The 5,942-nt window shown below is 37.8% G+C and overlaps 1 long non-coding RNA gene across 1 annotated transcript; it reads right to left on the bottom strand.

The window, feature by feature from the left end:
• Positions 1 to 3,399: 3,399 nt before the first annotated feature.
• LOC133834031 (uncharacterized) lies at positions 3,400 to 5,671 on the bottom strand. Its single transcript, XR_009893278.1, has 4 exons — positions 4,993 to 5,671; positions 4,838 to 4,912; positions 4,308 to 4,369; positions 3,400 to 3,590 (listed from the first exon to the last, which is right to left on the bottom strand). It is a non-coding gene; the product is annotated as an uncharacterized LOC133834031 (long non-coding RNA).
• Between the last annotated feature and the right edge of the window lie 271 nt (positions 5,672 to 5,942).

Here is a 5,942-nt window from a genome sequence, read left to right as displayed (position 1 = left end):
GATTTTAGGGTAACGGGATATGAATTATTGGTGTTTGAGGATATTGAGATTAGCGGGAATTGGGAAGCATTAATTATGATTAACGGGTTAAGCGGAAAGTACCAATGTTACCCTTGAAGTGGTTTTAGAGGCTTTAGGTAGCTCAGGGGTATTTTGTTCATTTAAGGGTGGATATATATGATTTAAGAGGCTGTTGGCTGTAGAAAGTGGTAGACTTAAACAGAACAAAAACAGAGACTTGCTTCCTCTTCCTTTCCGTGCATCACCTTTCTCTCTTTCCTTCATTGGGGTTTTGAGTTCTAAGTGGGGATTCAACCAAGGAAACTTAAAGGCTGGGTTGGTGGCTTGGTTCAGCTTGTAAGGGAGGTCCAAAACCGGTTTCAAGGTGAGTTTTAGTCTTTGGTTTCAGGTGTTACTCTGTTTTCCATTCTAGTTTTCAGTTCATGGTTTTGATGTGGGAAGTGGGAATTAAAGGGAGTTTTTGTGTTGGTTTGATTGGGATTTGATGAGGGTGAGCTAAGGGTGTTGTTTGGGGGTTTAATTGTGTGTTTGGAGGAGGATTGGAAGTGGTTTGAAGGGCTGGTTTGAGAGGAAATAGCACAGGGAAAAAATTGGGTTCGTGTGGTCGTTTTAGCTGGTCTGGGCTGGGTGCCGCGGCGCAGCAGGGGAGCGCCGCGGCCCTTGGCGTCTGGCAGGTGGAGAGCCCTCTCTGTTTGAGGGCGCGCCGCGGCGCAGCAGGGGAGGGTCGTGGCCCTTAAGGTCAATTTTGCCAAAATGTGGTTTTTAGCTTGGGGATTCAAACCTTAGGCCTCGGGGTTGAACCTAGTACCTAGTTGAGTTATGTTTGATGTTCCGGAGGCTAGATCTTGGTTTGGGAACCCTCAGTTATCATTTTTATTGATGAATCCTATATTTTGGTTATGACCAGGTGACCGTCAAGAAATTTAAAGGTTAATCATTCTCAGGGGTCGTTCATATAATAACTATCACTTGAACCAGAGGTAAGAAAACGGTGTATAAATACAGTTGCACCCTGTATAGGTATATGACATGCATGGTTTGATATTGAGGCATGTTGGTTGATATATGTGGATGTGGATTGCATATTAAATGCTAATGAACGCTGATTACCTGTTTATGACACTGACTAGTCAGGGACCGACTCTAAAATCGATGATCACGCATTGAATAGCTCCATGGCATTAATGCGGGACCAACCCTAAGGTCGAAGAACTTGTAAGCGCTTGCCTGGTCTACGACCAGATGACTATAGCCAAGGTATATGACCCCGGTGACCGTTTGTCACATGGCTAGGGGACGTTGTCCATAGCTTTGACTCTAGGGTCGAGAGGAAGGTTATGTTGGTGACTAATCACCATGCACCTGTCCTGATCAAACTTATGCAAGAACTACTTATCAGTTAAGCCCTGGTGACCCTATCATCACATGGCTAGAGGGAGCGATGCTCATTATTGTGACTTTTTGCTATTGTCACCTATTCGCTTGGACTGATAGTCCTGAATGGTTATTATGATCGTTGTTGATATTATATCATGCTTTATTGTGTTTTCTTACTGGGCCTTGGCTCATGGGTGCTTTGTGGTGCAGGTAAAGGGAAAGAGAAGCTCACCCAACCCTGAGTGGAAAGCTTGGGCGATGTTGTGTACATACAGGGCCGCTTGATCGCCACGGTCAAGGAGTTCTCAGAGGGACTATGGGTTTACCCTATTTTTGCCGCTTAGGCTGGCGGGGACTGTAAATTTGAAACAATAGCGACTCTTTTGTATTACAAACTACTTGTAAAAATTTTGAAAGGCTCATGAGCAATTTATTTACTTAATGAAATGTATCCTTTCCTTTTTACTGGTTTTTCACCTTAACCTGATAATAGCACTTAGATCACGTTTTTAACCAAAGGACTCGGGTAGCGAGTCAAATTTCCGGTTCACTGTTCACCGTAACTGTTCAGGGGTAACCAGGGCATTACACTACTGTCAACCAAAACGCTCCTCAAGATCCTCCAGCCTCGTAGTCTTTTATTTTTCTTTTGAATACACGACCTATGGGTCGTGATGTAAAGACAATTGCTTTTTTTAATTTTTATTGCTGCATGGGCAGCTTTTACTTTTAACAAACAATTACATCCGAGCAGTTACTGCTCGCGGTGTAAAGGGATTCCTTTTGATATTATAATATTTACGTTTTTTTATAACATCTGTTCGCATGATCAAACCTAGCATAGTACTTTGGTTTGATTTAACAAAATACAAAATTTTGAAAAATACTCTAAGTACCCTAGCATACTTTCACTTATTTTGCTCATGTATTTACATTCCTTTCGATATGCTTTGCTTACTAGATGCCTTATATGCCCCCCAAGTGATTGAGGAGCTTTAGGTCCTTGGTCACTTGCCTTGACCAAAACCTGTTCGATCATTACTACTTGTAGCAAAGAATTTAAAACGATAATATAGCAAAACAACACACGTAATGAGAAAATACTTTTAATAAATACAATAATTGGCAAGAATGACTAGCTGCGCACAGTCCATTAAATTTCTCCTAATAAATGGTCAAATCATGTCTGTACGAGTGATCACTGAAATGATCTTACACTTATAAGCGATCAGTCACATAAAATGGCCAACCCTTTTTCATAACTTGTAAAAAGTAAATTTAATACAAACCAATTCTTTAAGAATAATTGTTTATTGATAGTACTTGCACAAGTGTTCTCCATTCCAATAGCGAGGAATAAGATCTCCGTTTAAGCGAGCAAGTTTATAGGTGCCTGGATGGAGGACTTCTTCAATCTGGTATGGTCCTTCCCAATTAGGTCCGAGTACTCCAGCAGCCTGGTCGCGGGTGTTAAGGGAAAACCCTTCGAAGTACTAGATCTCCGACATTGAATTTCCTTTCTCGTAATTTAGAATTGAAATACCAGGCCACATTTGCTGGTAAGCTACTATTCGGAGTTGGGCTTGCTCGTGCTTTTCATCGATCTAATCCAGGGACTCCATCAACAGCTAGCTATTAGAGCCTTGATCGCATGTCATTCTCCAATGCCATGGGGGATCTAACTCAACAGGAAACATAGCCTCATACCCATAAGCTAGGGAGAATGGAGTATGGCATGATGCAGTTCAATGGGAAGTTCTATACGACCAAAGGACTTCAGGAAATTGCTCTGGCCATGCCCCCTTTGCTTCCTCAAGCCTTTTCTTCAGAGTATCCTTTAGCGTTTTATTGACTGTAACACCCTCACTTATTTAGTTAAAACCATATTTGAGGTGTTACGTTTTAAAACTATATCATAATTTATTTCTGCGGAAATCTGGACATATATTTTTTTTTAAACTTGAAAACTTATTTCACATTATTTACATTAAACATAAAGTGTGTCTCAAACATATGATACATAAGTATTAAATAACCCAATTTATTTTCAAAACATAACTTCACACTTTATTACAAACATCTCACTGATAACTGAAATAACCCACAAAAAGGTCGATGTGTTCATATGTACAAATCAGGGTCAGGACCATGCTTCAGTTCTCCTCATATCATTCACATATTTCTTTCTCTACCTGCAACACAAGACAACTGTGAGCCTAAAGCTCAGTAAGAAAAGTAATGCATGCAATGCTAATGATTACCCAATATCAATGGACATACACAACTTCTTTTTAAATTTTGGGCCCCTTAATATTGTGCACACTGTTTGAATTGGTCAATGCCTGCAGGGCTTGTTACACATATAATACAAAATCCCATGGGTTCTCCTCCGGCTAGCCATCACCACAGTAGGGCACATTAAAAACCTTATTCCATCGTTGCCCCGTCGGGCTCAAGAGTTAAGGCGGTCACACACTATGGTGTCAATACATATAACAATAACTCATATGGAGGAGAAATAAAACGGAAACATGGCAAACAATATTATTGGTTCACTAAAACCTAGCCCAAATTATTGGGCAGCCACTATAAGCCTACTATAGGCCTCCGTTTACACTTATTAACACTTTCATTCGCCTTTTCAAAACAGTGACACTGAACTTAAACTTCTTATAACAACTTTCTTTTATGTTGCACAAAACTTGCAAAGGCATCATATAATTAATCATCATAATATCATGCATGGTCTTATATCATATAATAATTTACCATATCACTATTATGCCATGCATACAAATTTATGATGAAGTGTCACTGTATGTTAATACCACTTACTCACAAAATATTCATATAATGCATACTTTCACATAACACATAATTCTTGTGTTGCAGTTGAGTACTTTACTTACCTTTTGTCCAAAATATAGTTCACCGTGTAACAAGTGGTGTCTTAGGTATTGATGTGCTTATCCTGACAATGGCATGGATTTCTCATCATAATGAAGGCAGTAAGACATTGAACTCTCATTTAAAAATACCCATAAAACATCATATCAAATTTCATATCAAAATCATGCCTAAAATGCCTTAAACCACCTAGATCGAGCGTTAGATTTATCTTAGACACTTAGAGAAATTTTGACAGAGTTTCCCCTTAATTTTAGCTATCCTCAAATATCAAAATCAACCAATAATCAACATCAAATAGCCTGCCATAACCATATATCCCAAATACCAACATGATTCATCATAAAGTTATCATATACCGATTTTGATAAAATTCTTATCTCCTAGATCATCACCCAAATTAAATGAGTCTCCACATATATTCAAATATTTATAAACATATATACTTTCTTATAAACTCAATCAAATAACCAAAAATCATCTTGTACTCCAAGAACCCCAAAAACCTCATAAAACACAAAATTTCACTTACCAAGCAACTTTTCGGCGAAAACAATCTCTTCAAGCTTTTCTAAACCTCAAACCACTTGGAAACCCCAAGAAATATCTTAAAAAGGATAAAACACCATATATAAGCTCTCAGAAAAATTCAAAAGCATAGTTTAACTTCCAAGTACAAGAACTTACCATAAAAAGGTTAGAACTAAGCTTAATCTACTTCTTTGGCTTTGCTTTCACTTGGATCTCCTTAGAATTTCTTCAAACCAGCCAAGAAATGGTTTTTGGTTTTCTTTTCTCTCTGTTTTTCAGAATAATGGTCGTGCAAAGTGATAAGGTTGATGAAAATTCCTTATTTTCAATGATTTAGCCTTATTGTATCAAAATTTGACACCTTTCATCTCATCATTTCACCTTTTGACTTATGAAAACCTTATCACTTCAATAATTTCGACTTAATCATCTGCTAGGCCTATTATCCTTATGTGTAAAACACTCACACCAAACCTTAGGTCCATATGACTTCATACCCAATAGTTATGCTTACCCGATCGAGCGTAGCGCACTTATGCTAAGCTCGTTTTGACTTTGCATCAATACCACTGATTATGTATACCTCCCATCAAGAATTTATCTAATGGTTCTAAAACCATTTTTACATCATCAATGAGACCTTAATCATACCTCGATTACATTTGGTAAATCCATAAATACTCAATTTTACACCGAAATACTAGTAATCGACATTGTACTATTTTTCACTACTTAACCTATTTTGCCTTCTATATCTCACTTTCATCACTTAATTCCATGCCTTGTCCATATTTTTCATACTTTCTTATATCTTGAGCACATCAAACACCCATAAAAGACAACTCAAATGCTACAAGGTTAATAATATTGATCATACATATAGACATCACATACACAACTTTTATACTTATACATGAAAACACTTATAAGAATATGCATATGCTCAAATTATACATATTGTATGATATATAATGCAATGCAATCATGTGATTATTGGCTATATTATATCAAAATAATGTGGGTGCTACATTGACTGCTTCGACTTGTCCATTTTCTTGACAATGGGTGACTGAAGAAAAGCTCTTGATAATTCCATGTCGCTCGCA

The sequence above is a fragment of the Humulus lupulus genome, chromosome 5 (assembly GCF_963169125.1).
Source record: "Humulus lupulus chromosome 5, drHumLupu1.1, whole genome shotgun sequence".
NCBI classification, from domain to species: Eukaryota; Viridiplantae; Streptophyta; class Magnoliopsida; order Rosales; family Cannabaceae; genus Humulus; species Humulus lupulus.
The sequence above is the reverse complement of the archived record's forward strand: the minus strand, read 5'-3'. Positions and strand labels throughout refer to the sequence as shown.